This window comes from Tenrec ecaudatus, chromosome 15 (genome assembly GCF_050624435.1).
Source record: "Tenrec ecaudatus isolate mTenEca1 chromosome 15, mTenEca1.hap1, whole genome shotgun sequence".
In the NCBI taxonomy this organism is placed as follows: domain Eukaryota; kingdom Metazoa; phylum Chordata; class Mammalia; order Afrosoricida; family Tenrecidae; genus Tenrec; species Tenrec ecaudatus.
The window spans coordinates 15,589,509-15,602,467 of NC_134544.1; the positions used below are offsets into that span (position 1 = coordinate 15,589,509).

The following is a 12,959-nucleotide window of genomic DNA, read 5'->3' on the forward strand; positions in this document are numbered from 1 at the left end:
TGATGTCTGGGGTAGGTCCCAATAACATGGTTTGAAAGAAAAAAGAAAAGAAAACTGTAGAAAAATAAAATAAGAAGATTGTGGCAGCAGGATTGGAGAAAGGCTTATTAACAACCTATGATATGCAGATGATACCACTTTGCTGGTTGAAAGTGAGGAGAACTTGGAGCATTTGCTGATGAAGATCAAGGACTGCAGCCTTCAGTAGGGACTACAATTTAGTGTAAAGGAAACCAACATACTCAAGACTGGACCAGTAGGTAACATCACGGTCAAAGGAGAAAAGATTGAAGGTATTAAGGATTTCATTTTGTTTTGGTCCACAGTCAATGCTTACGGAAGTGGTATTCAGGAGCTCAAATGTTGTATCGTATTTGGCAAATCTGCTGTAGAAGACCTCTTTAAAGTGTTGAAGAGCAAGGTGCTACTCTGAGGACAAACGTGTGTCTGATTCAAGCCATGTTACTTTAAATGGCCTCATATGCATATGAAAGTTGCACATTGAGTAAGGAAGACCCAAGAAGGGTCTAGGCATTTGCATGGTGGCACTGGAAGCACAACAGAAGTGCCATGGAAGAGTGCCAAAAGAACAAACACATTGGTCTGGGAAGAAGTCCCACCAGAATGCCCCTTAGAATTGCAGGTAGTGAAACTTTGTCTCATGCACTTTGGACACATTGTCAGGAGAAAGCAGTCCCTGGACAAGGACACCAGGCTTGGTAAAGTTGAGGGACAAAAAAAAGGAGAAAGGCCCTCACCAAGACGGACTGACACCGTGGCTGCAACAGTGGGCTCAAACATAGAAGCACTGGGAGGATGGCGTGGGACCAGGCAGTGTTTCATTCTGTGGTTCACGGTGTCCTTGTTTGTCAGAGCTCACTCGATGGCATCTCACAGCAACACCTTTCCTGGCACTTGCTTGGGTCTTCTAAAACTCAGATGCGCTAAATTTCCCCTCTTTATTAGAGGCTCCCAACCCATGGCCGTCAGGCTTTCATCAAAGAAGAAGTGTTACAAAGTTTTAATTCCCTAAGCAGATGACAGTATGTACCAATCCAAGAAAAGGTTTTCTAGGTAGTCCACTCTTCCATCGTATAATATCTAACCTTGCCAGTGTCAGTTGGCAGGTTCCGATGGTTAGAGCGTGGTACTAAGGGGATCCAAGATGCATTGGCCAAATGGCCTTCAGCCTAACGTAGTATGATTCTGACTTGATATCAGAATGATGGGTTCAATCATTACCCGGGCCAGGCTTATTTCATATGAAACTATTAACCCATTGGCTACCAAAACAACCCCAATTCTAGAGTTATTGTTTATAGCTGTGCTCTTTGTCATAAATGGGAACTTAGAGAGAATCTACCTCAACAGATTCACAAAACAGAAGGAGACAAATGAAGCTTTCTACTCCCGTAAAGAGTTACAGTCTGTGAAACCCACAGGGTCACTATGAATTGGAACCAACTCTATGACAGTTTTCTTCTTTGTTTTCTTTTGGGGGGGCGTTCTAGGGGAGAATTGGAAAGCAGGAGCACTGGTGGGGTAGTGAGCTGCTAACCGCACTGTCAGCAGGTCAAACTCACCTATGGGAGAAAGTGGAGGTTTTCTTCTCCAGTAAAGATTTAAAAATTCACGGAGCAGTTCCGCTCTGTCTTAGAGAGTCACTATGAGACAGAATCGACTTGCTGGCAGTGAGTTTTCTGGGTTGGGAAACAATTTACTCATGGGTATAAGGAACATGTGATAGGATTAGCTTGCTAGTAGCAAGCTACTAGTAAATCTGAGTGGAAAACAATTTTCCCTTTAGAAGAAGAATATTTTAAAAATATATTTTAAAAACTAATGGTATTGTTGAAAGGATGCAGAGAGACTGTGCAAGGAAAACTGTACGCATTGCAGGTAGGCATGCGACCACTCTATGTATCCATCTGTTCTTAGGCTGAAAGATGTGACCGCTGTTATTTGCAAGATTGTGTGCAATGTGGTTGGTGCACAATCAGTGTTACTGCTGTAATCACGGGGCTGCAAGGGGCATTATAATGCTGAGCTGCTGTTCTCACTGACATGGAGCCTGTTCCTTAGCGAATAACCTCCCAAGAATCCTTGGACCACATCGATGTTTACCATTCTACAAAGACAGCTGTTTTCCTCTCTCTTGGATTTGATTTTTGTCTGGTTTTGGAAGCCCTGATGAATTTTAAAAAGTCATTTGAGCATTCAGATGTGACATATTTTGAAGGATTTCTGTGGCTAGTTTAAACATTTATTAGAAGGAACTACTTACATGTTGGAACTAGAAGAAAGCTTGATTACTTTACTGCCATCCCCATTCATTATTAATAAGGAAGTGGAGGTCCAAGGATATATGTGATTAGTTTAAGACTGTGAGCAGAGCAAGCTCTAGATTCCAACTCCCCTAATCAGTGGCTGGCATAAATTCTCTCTGCTGTCTCACTAGTCACTTGGAAAACATACCTGTCCTGGTTTGGAACAGGTCTCACCTGCATTAGCTATCATTTTAGAATAAACTTGTGTATACTCCTCGGGGAGAAAATAGTTTAACACCACCCCCCTAAAAAAAACCTCTTTCAACACATAATAGTTATAATCATAACAAAATAAACAACCCACTTTGAAAATGGGCAAGAGGCACACTGGTGTTTATGGTAACATTGTTCATAATAGCCAAAAGGTGGGAACAACCCAAGCTTCTAGAAACAGTTAAGGGGATAAACAACATGCAGTATGCTCATACAAAACAATATGATTTATCCCTAAGAGAAATGCCAATGAGTATAGAAAGGACTACAGATTCCAGAAGAACAAACAAATCTGACTCGGAAGATGTCCAGCCAGAATTTTGGTTTATATTGTTTTCTTCGATTTTTGTTTGTTCATATTAGAGGGTATCTCCAAGGTGATATGTCAATGGAGGTCACCCTCTTGAAGCTGTGTTACAGGCTTTTCCATTTTTGGTATATGAAACCCAGGATCAATGAACCTAGAGGGACAGCAAGTAGGATAAGGGGTTTGGGAGGAGGGGCGTACAGTGGTGGAAGTAGGGTAAAGGGAGGTGATGTCAAGGAGTCCAAGAAGAAAAAGGATGTTTAGGAAAACTGATTGTGGTAGCAATTGCATATTTTCCTTGACGTGATTGAAATTTGGAATGATATTCTATATGTATTAAATCCCAACTAATAATAATAAATATATATATATTTAAAAGAATATTCCTTAGAAGTAAGAATAGTGAGACTTCATGTCACATACTTAGAGGTGTTGCATCAGAAGAGACCAATCCCTGGAAAGGGACATCCTGATTGATAAAACAGAAGGTATCAAAAAAAGAGGAAGACCCTTGACATGATGGACTGATACAGAGGGGCAGCAGTGGGTTTGAACGTAGCAACAATGGAGGGGACGGTGTGGGACTGAGCAATGAGTGGTTCATTCTGTGGTACTTGGGATCACTGAGGGTTCAAAGAGACTTGATGGCCCCTAGCAACAACCTAACAAGGAGTAGCGAAGGCCTGACACAGATAAACCTGGAAAATATGCTGTATTAAATAAGTCTGATACAACGATGAGCTGAGAGGCTGGCAGTTTGAAGGCCCCTATTAGCACCTTGGAAGACAAGCCTGGCGCCCGACTTCTGAAATGTCACAGCTCAGGAATCCTGTGGAGCAACTTGACCACACACAGGGGCCACCATGAGTCTGGATTGGCCTGATGGCTGCTGACATCAACAAAGAGGCTGTGCACGGGCTGGGCTGTGAATGTCTAAGAGGCACGGAGTGTCTGTCTGAGGGAATGAAATGCTTTGGGAAACAGAGAGTGGTGATGCTTGGACCACACGATGAATGTAGTTAATGCCTCTGGATTGTGCACTCAAAAGCAGCTAATAGGCCATATGTTTGGTCTTATATACCAGGGCCTTCAAAACGTTCACAGGAGCATAGAATGAAATAATAACAGAATTGGTTCATGAAAATTTCAAAGCCTTTTTGTAATATTACCATCATTAAGGTCCAAAAGACGAAAATATCTCATTTTTCTTTTTTATTCATTATTTTATTCGGGGTGGGGGCTCTTACAGGTCTGATAACAATCCATATGAAACTATTTCTTAAATGGACAAACATTTAGACTGACACTTCACAAAAGAAAAGATGAGCAGCCAAAAGGTTCATGAAAACCTGTCACCATCACTGGTCAGTGGGGAAATACCTGTGAAAACCACCGGGAGCTACCCTACCCTCTACTCTTCCGGCCTGGCTTAGAGGAAAAAAGACTGGCACTGTCAGAGAGGCAGGCCCGCCAGGACAGGGACCAGATGGACCAACACGAGGGCTGCCCCAGGGAGTTCAGCCCAGGAACACCTAGGACAGCACAGAAGCGCACAGTGGTTCCTTCTGCTCTGCATGGGCTTCTCGGGATCGGAACCGACTCTATGGTACCTCAGTAAAAATTAGGGTTTGGAGAGACCGTGGACTAAGCAGACCATTCATACTCTGTTGATGAGAATGGAGCACAGTACAAACCTCCTTGGCAGCTGAGTATAAAGCTAAATACACTCTGGGGTAAAACACGGTTCCCCCACAGGTGCACACACGAGCTAGTGCACATGACCGAAGCAGCTTGATTTGTAACCGTTAAAAGGCCAGGAGAATCCCCAGGTCCATCTGCTTGCGGGTGCATAGATAAGCAAACGGTGGGATCTGCTTACAAAGGCCAGGTAGATTCAGCTTTGAAGAGCAGCAAGCTGCAGGTGCGCGGTACAGTGTGGGTAAATTGCAAAATATTACACCAAGTGACCGAAGCCCAACCCAGACAAAAGCATCGTAGGTGACTTGGTTCTATCAATTTCTAGAAAATGCAATCGACTCCTGCGGCGTAAGTCTGAGCAGTGATTGCCTGGGCCTCGGGCTGGGCGGGCAGAGGGGACTGCCATGAAAATAAGGACCTTGTGGTAACAGAAAGGTTCTCTGTTTTGGTTCTGATGCTGGCCCAGTGGGTGAGTGCTGTTGGCTGCACTGAGCAGGTCCCTGATGCACTGCGATCCCATGGACAAACTGTGGCACACTGCTCAGGCCCGGGCCACCCCCGTGATGGGTGGGGGCATGAACTGCTCTGATTCACAGGGTTTTGCACCGGCTGGTTCTGTTTAAAGTGAATCATCAGGCTTTTCTTCCGAGGTGCCCCTGGATGGACTCAAACCTCCAACCTTTGGGTTAGCGGCTGAGCACAGCAGAGTGTGTGTTACCCAGGATGCCCCCCAAGGGAATGAATTCATTTATGTGGGAAAGCTTCACACAAATTGTGGGAATGCTTCACTCAAATCTCCAGAGTTCTGGCTGTCGAGGAAGTTCTGACTCATGGTGACTCTACAGGATAGAGTGGAACTTCTCCATAGGGTTTTGAGACTGGAGATCTTTAAGGGAAATGATAGCCTTCCTCTTCTCCCATGGAAAGGCAGGTGGGTTCACATGGGCCCTCTTACGACTGGCAGCCCATCCCGCTCCCCTCTGTGCCTCCAGGAATCCTTTGGGTACACTTTATTGCACACATACACTTTCTCATTGAAGGGCATTTGAAAAAGCAGCGGTGATTTCTGAGACACAGATGATCCCTGAACACAGAGGACGGCTGCCAGGACACCCACCTTCCATGTTCTCTTCCATTGATCCGGTCCCACGGAGCCCCGTGGTGTCATTGCCGCTTAGAGGATCGAACTGTAGTTGGACAGTAGTTGGCTCATCTTTGTAAGCTGCAAGAAGGCTAAATAAATGAAAGTAAGGGAAGTCGTTTTCTGGAGAATTCATTTTTTGTCCTTTTTGCTTATAGAGTTGCAAGTCATAGTCAAAACATTTAAAAAGAGAGAACGAGCTATGGAATTGTTCCTCCCCTAATTTTTTGCTTCCTAAATAGCCCTGCAGTATTTAGTACAAATCAGTCTTGGGTGTGTGTGTGTGTGTGTGTGTGTGTGTGTGTGTATTTGTACCATTTTACTAAGGAAGAAGCTTTAGTCTCTTGTGACCAAGGGTTCTTTCTTGTCCTTTAATACTCAGCAACTTCTCAGGAGGGTGTGTTACGACCACCTCCATAGACAGCCCACCATAAATTGTTTGCCTTTCCCCAAACATACCAATAAGTACGACCCAGTATTGCCTGATTCTGAGGTAGGGTATCTAAGTGGCATTGTCAGGTAAGTGTTGGACTGAGAACCACAAGGTTGGCAGTTCAAACCCACCAGTAGCTCCATGGGAGAAAGATGAGGCTACGTGTTCCTATAAATATTTATAACTTTTGACACCCTATCTAGGGGCACTATGAGTCAGACTTGATTCCCTTTTGGGTATACCTTGAGAAACAATATTATTGAGTAACTTTATTCTTGAGATTTACAATTTCACTTGGAATCTGTCTTATTTTCATTAAAGCTACAATCAAATGCACAGGGGGGATTTTATTTTTCTTTTCCAAGGCAGATGGGCTGATTCCATCCAAAAGTCAGGATGAGATCCATGCTCTTCCTGGTTGATGTAAGACAACAGTATTCCGACGCGTAGCTTGCCTTTGTGGGGATTTGGTTGGGGGCCAACCCTCCTACATTCTGACATCTACATCTCAGGCTGGTTCTGAGTTGTATCTTTTTTTGCTGTAAGAAGACTGAAACCAGAAGTATAGTGCTTTCTACAAATCCTGTGAGTTGTCCTAGTGCATTAATGAACTTGAGGGAGTAGTGGAAGTTAGGAAGTCAGAAGTGAAGGCGCTTTGTGGACCCCAGAGCTTGTAGCTGTCGTCTGAGGTCTTGGACCAACTCAGCAGCTGGAGGGCTGTGCTTTTATCGTGGGAGCGCTGACCCAGCTCTGGGGGGCTAGCACCAGAGAAGGAAGGGTTGTGTGCAGGGGGGCTGGGATCAGAACAGAAGTGGCAGAGAATCCAGAAGTGAGGATTTGATAGGCCCCTATGAGGTTTCTTAGCCCCCTCTCCCACTCTCACTTTTCCTTTTTTTTGGTTAAAGTTCAAATCTGACACTTATGCTAATTCTCTTTTGATTGGAACTGTCTGCTACAGCTGTTCACCTTTGTCTTCCTCTCCTGCTTCATCTTTCTTTGCCTGCTCAAGCCTTCCATATCCTGAACCATGGGCCAGGTTGCTCGGGTCGCTCAAGCCTATGAACTACACCATCCTTTCACCTCCCTGCAGTTTTCTTGTCTAGAGGATGGGGATGAAGGACACAATTCAATCATGGTGGGGAGGTGTGGATGAGGTATTTTAGAGATGTCAAGCGAATGATCCTCAGATTTATGAATGATATTCTGAAGCACAAAGAGAAGGCCATGGCCAAGCTGGCCATCATTGTCTGAAGGCCATGTCTAGAGGCTGCCCAGGCTCAATCCATGCACTATCACAGACAGTCAGCCGTAACATCCCATCCAGCATCCTCCCTGATGAGTTGGTTGGGGCCATGAGTGAGTAGGGGGTTAAAAACAGGTGTCAGATCCCCTTACAGAAGGGTCCCAAGAAAGAGATGAGCCAGTCATGGTGCCATATAGTACCAACTAAATATACAACGTTCCTCTAGTTCTTTAATGCTTCCTCCCACTCCCACTATCCTGACCCCAGTTCTACCTTATGAATACAGCGAGATCAGAGCATGTACGCTGGTACAGCTGAGAGCTGGCAACACAGAGAACCGAGGGCAGGTAAACCCCTCAGAACCAATAATGAGAGTAGTGATACCAGGAGGGTTAGGGAAAGGTGGGGGAAGAAAGGGAGAACCTATCACAATGACTGACATATAACTCTCTCCCAGCTCTTTGAGGAAGACACGTGCTCCGTCCCCGCTCCCATCCCTGACTCACCGCTGTTTGCTCTCGCGGAGGAACAAGTTGGTCAGGAAGTGCCCCACCGCCATGGCATTTAAGGACACCGGAAAGACACCTGTGGAACCAGAGGTGGCCATTCACTGAATTAGAATTACTCTGACCAGCCGCAACGTGACATCCTTGGAGAAAGTGTGTGCTGACTTGATCAGAGGGGCTAAGGAGAAGAACCTTAAAGTGAAGGGACCAGTTAGGATGCCTACCAAGACTCTGAGAATTACGACCAGGAAAACTCCCTGTGGGGAAGGTTCTAAGACCTGGGATCGATTCCAGATGAGGATCCACAAGCGTCTCATTGACTTGCACAGTCCATCTGAGATAGTGAAGCAGATCACTTCCATCAGTATTGAGCCTGGAGTAGAGGTTGAAGTCACCATTGCAGATGCTTAAATCAACTATTTTAATAAATTGATTTATCTGTTGGTTAAAAAAAAAACAAACCTCTCCCAGGGGGACAAACCACAGAAAAGTTGATGAAGGGACAATGGTGGGTATAAGTCATGAAAAAAAATTATAAATTATCAAGGGTTCATGAGGGAAGGAGGGAGGGGGAGGGATGAGAATGAGCTGATACCAAGCGCTCAAGTAGAAAGAAAATGTTTTGAGAATGATGATGGCAACATTGGTACAAATGTCCTCGACACAATGGATGGATGGACGGATGGACGGATGGATTGTGATAAGAGCTGTAAGAGCCCCAATAAAATGATTTTTTTTAATGTCTGGTACCCAACCACAAGGTTGGCAGTTTCCAATCATCAACTGCTCTTCAGCAAATAGATGGGGCTTTCTACTCCTAAAAAGATATATAGTCTTCTGGACCCGCGGCCCCGCCTCAGTAAGGAGGCCTGCATTGATCCCCTAGTTGGGCCTGGTCCACCGACCCCCCACCTCAAGCGGTTTGCTGTAAGAACTGCCTGGGAAGCTGCATTTTTATGTGTTTCTGCTGTATGATAAAGAAATACTTGACAAATGGCTAAGGAATATGAAATGAGATTGCTGGATTCTCAGTAAATACCAGTTCCTGTGAAGTGACCATTTTACTCACGATTCTCCTGATATCAGATGGGCTATTTGATATTTGAGACAAACTTCAGTCCTAACAATGTTTTCCGTATCTGATGACAACCAGGAGAAAGATGCTTCCGAAAAAGGTCTCAGAAGGCAAAATTAGAAAATGAAGTGTGCCCAAACGCCAAGTCAGAAGAAACATTAGTATCAAATGAAACAAAGAAAAACACAGTTAACCCAGAAGTGCTCCCTAAATGTGCAGATTATTTGACTCACCTGGGTAGGTGACGCTGCCTGCGCTCCAAACAGAAAGAACACAAAAGAATGGATTGACTCTTAATCTGGTTAAACGAGATATTGAAAACTCGGTGTCCACTTTGGAAACCTCATTGAACCAAGGTATTGGCACAGGTGGTTTTCACACAGCTTTTGAGAATATAGATTCTACCTCTGTTACTTTGACTATTTCAGATTCACAAGATACTCAGTACTTTATGGAAACCCGAGAAGTGTTGGAAATAACTCTCAACCATATTGCTAATTCAAAATTTACAGATACTTCTGTGGAAATTAAGTCAGCACAGGAACCTCTGACCTTATTCAGCACAATTTCTCAAACAGTTGGAGAATGAAGGGCAAATAAGGAGTCTGTTATTGCAGTTTGTCCCCACTGAAAACCCCAGGCCTAGAGCGAATTGTTTTGTGCCCGCCCAATAAGAAACTGTGGAAATGGAGGACCCAGACACCAAAGACTTCTTCGACACGGATGCTGACTCTAGAGCAGAAGTTTTGCAAATTGAATGTGCTTACTACGGACAGCACATAAATAAGGAACTTCCATCTTTGGCAGAAAGTTTCGAAGCTGCCATCCAAGATAACTCTTGTTGAACTACAAGAGCAGTAGGAAGATGAAGGTCTTTGGAAGCTCCAGCGAGGCAGCAACCACAGGAAAGCTGGCGCTGAAGCAAATGGCAAGCTGTGGAAAACTGCTTTCGCAATGTACGAGTTACTATGCTGTAAAGACCTTTTAAAGCTACACGGTTCCTAAGGTTGTGTGTGTGTGTGTGTGTGTGTGTGTGCAATCAAACCAAATTATCTGTAAAGTGAACTTTTCCTGTCTGAAGCGCTCGTCGGACTGAAGCTATCCAAGCCTCCAGTATGATGTACTCCCACACTTTCTGTTGCTGTAAAGCTCATTTTAAAGAAAAATTCAGAGAACTGTTGGTTCTGGAGAAAACAGTTTATGTCATTCTTTTTCAAATAGAAGTTGCTTATCGTCAATAATGCCAGCAAGCTGTTAGAGGAGAGGAAACTGTGATGATGGTCAGAAGAGCCCAGAATAGAAATCAGGCCCAGGAATCGATCCTAATTCTACCATTGGCATAAAACGTAGGCAAGTTATTTATCAAGCATGAGCCCCAGTCCCTACTCTGTAAAATAAGGGCCTTTCGTTACATCTCTGGTGTTTCTTCCCTTTCACACTTTTGACCAAGTATGATTTCTGCGTATGATAGTCTATATACTTCCTAAGAGGAGCCCTGGCCATACAGTCATTGATCAAGGGACTGTTAACCGAGAGGCTGGTGATTTAAATCCCCCAGCCACTTACTAGGAGAATGCTGTGATATTCTGCTTCTGTAAGGATTTTCACATCTTGAGAACCCTATTTTTTGGGGGGGGAGGTTGGTTTGCACTCTGTCCTTTAAGGTCACTGTAAGTCAAAATTCCCTTATGACCTTGGGCTTTCCTTCATATTAATAGAAGTCGGCTAGAACCAAATATAACTAGCTATTGGAATAGCTCCAATAATTATTAAAGTCTGTATTTAACATTTTGGCTATGATTTCACACTTATATTATAAAAGAATTCTTTGATAACTTTATTTCAGTTGAAATAAAATGAGGATCCAGTCACAAGTCCAGTTCTTAGAAATACTATAAACATTGAAGAACCTGTATGTCAGTATATTGTATATGATTGACACTCCTAATATATGATTGTTTATACTTTTAAATGAACTATTTATAGCTATATTAATAATTCAAATATGGAAATGAGGTTAAGTATATTTTAGAAACCATAGCCTACTTCTTAATAAGTATAATTTTTAAAGTATGTGCCTGTGTCATTTTTAAATCACAAAAACATAAAGTAATATGAGGGACTTCAAGAAGTATGTGGAAAATGGAATTAAAAGGTATGGAGAATTTTCCATGAATTTTAAAGCTCAATACTTAAAATTGTACATTATTACTCAGGTGAGTTTTACTGAGATTTATGAGAAATTATAGAAATGGCGATGATAGCCTCAGAATTAAGAAGAAAAGAGAAGAGGTGATGATACAAATAAAAATACCATTTAAATCTAAAAGAATTTAAGAAAAATGAATATAAAAGCAAAGACTTAGTGGTAATAACAAATGTGAAAAAGATAAGTGGCATTTCCTTAAAATTGTGAGTCAATAAAATTAAATATGTTACTAAAGAGTGTCTTGTGGTGTTAGACAAGTTCATATCAGTCCCATCTGTAAAGTGAAAGAGAAGGTTTTTACCTTGCATAGTAGATTTGAGAATTCTATAAGGGAACTTGCTTTTGAGCCTGAAAAATAGGAGGTACTCAATAAACTCGGTGGATGCTGAGCAGCAAATAGTATACTGATTGTTTTAGAAATGCATGCTCATTGTTTGGGGCCAGGTTTCACTCATTTTCTTTAGCCTTATAAAAGTAGTATATGAATGTGTGTCAGCTAATTATAAAATGTTGCTAGTGGTGTCTTTTTTTGGATAACCGGGAGAAAAAAGTTTACTAGCACTTTTGAATAAATTATGATATTTGGTGGAATTAAAAGAAAACAAACAATCCAGAGTTACAATCTCTAAACACCCCTGGGGCAGTTGCACTCTGCTCTATAGGGTCACTCTGAGTCAGATTTGGCTCGATGGTAGTGGATTTGTGTTGAGCTGAGTTTGAGTTGAGTTGAGTTTGCGTTGAGCTGCGTTTGCGTTGAATTTAAGTTGAGTTTGTGTTGAGTTGTGTTTGAGCTCAGTTGAGTTGAGTTTGAGTTGAGTTGAGTATGAGTTGCCAAAAGACAACATGACCCAATGCAATGGGAACCTTAAGCTTTCCACCTCTTCCTTGTTGCTCGACACCTCACCCAGGCAATTCAAAGGAACTCTTTGGGAAGTGGCCCTCTCCAGTAATCCGTTTCTGAGTCTATATTTGGTTCTGACTAAGCTCTGTAACAGTTGGATGAGTCAATGTTTTGGGCGGGGTGGGTCACTCAGGGCTGTGGATTAGCTCCTTTCTCAGAGGACAGTGTGAGTCTGACTTCTGTCTTAGTCAGGCTGGGTCCGACTGCAGTCCAGGTAAGAGTCAGGTTGACTCAGCCTCATCACCCAGCTGCACTCAGCCTTGGCAGAGCTCTTAATGAAGGGCTACAGTTGCTAATTGTTGATCTGGTTTTTGCATGAATCAGTTTTGTTTCCAAAAACTGACCCATCTGATCTGGGTGGAGGCTGAATTAGCAAATACACGAGGAAAGGAAAGCAGCGGGATCTTCTGTTGAGGTACACGAAATGTTTTCAGCCCATAGTAAGATTTTTAACTTTTCAATTAAAGAGGAGGACAGATCCATGACCTCTGATGGCTTCTGCCCCAGGACCTTCCGAGTGTTCACATCCTGTGAAAAAATGTCCCTTCTGCAGCCACTGCTTGGTTCAGCAGTGGTAGCCGAGGCCACTGGGAGCCAGCGTCCAGGAGAGGATGACCACTGTGCTGGCTGTGGGCAATTGTTGGACCGCACTCATCAAGGAGAGGGAAGAGCAAGAGTGTCTACAGTTAGATTAAGTCTTTTCCTTGCTCACTGGGCATTTTTCAAGGGGTTCAGACATAAGGGTTTACTGTGGGCCTCACACTAGGTCCATGAGGTAAGTAGAGAAAGGGATAGTCCTGTTTTGTAGGCGAGAAAACAGAGACTTGGGGACTTGCCCAAGGTCCTGCAGCTTCTTTAGAAGCAGAACCAGGGATCAAAAGGCACTTTGGGGTTCCTAGTACCTAC

At 43.4% G+C, this 12,959-nt stretch overlaps 2 pseudogenes; both read left to right on the forward strand.

Moving 5' to 3' along the window:
- The first annotated feature begins 7,919 nt into the window (after positions 1-7,919).
- On the forward strand, positions 7,920-8,308 carry LOC142427743 (small ribosomal subunit protein uS10-like; annotated as a pseudogene).
- Positions 8,309-8,826: 518 nt separating this feature from the next.
- Positions 8,827-9,863, forward strand: LOC142428081 (THAP domain-containing protein 5 pseudogene; annotated as a pseudogene).
- Positions 9,864-12,959: the final 3,096 nt, after the last annotated feature.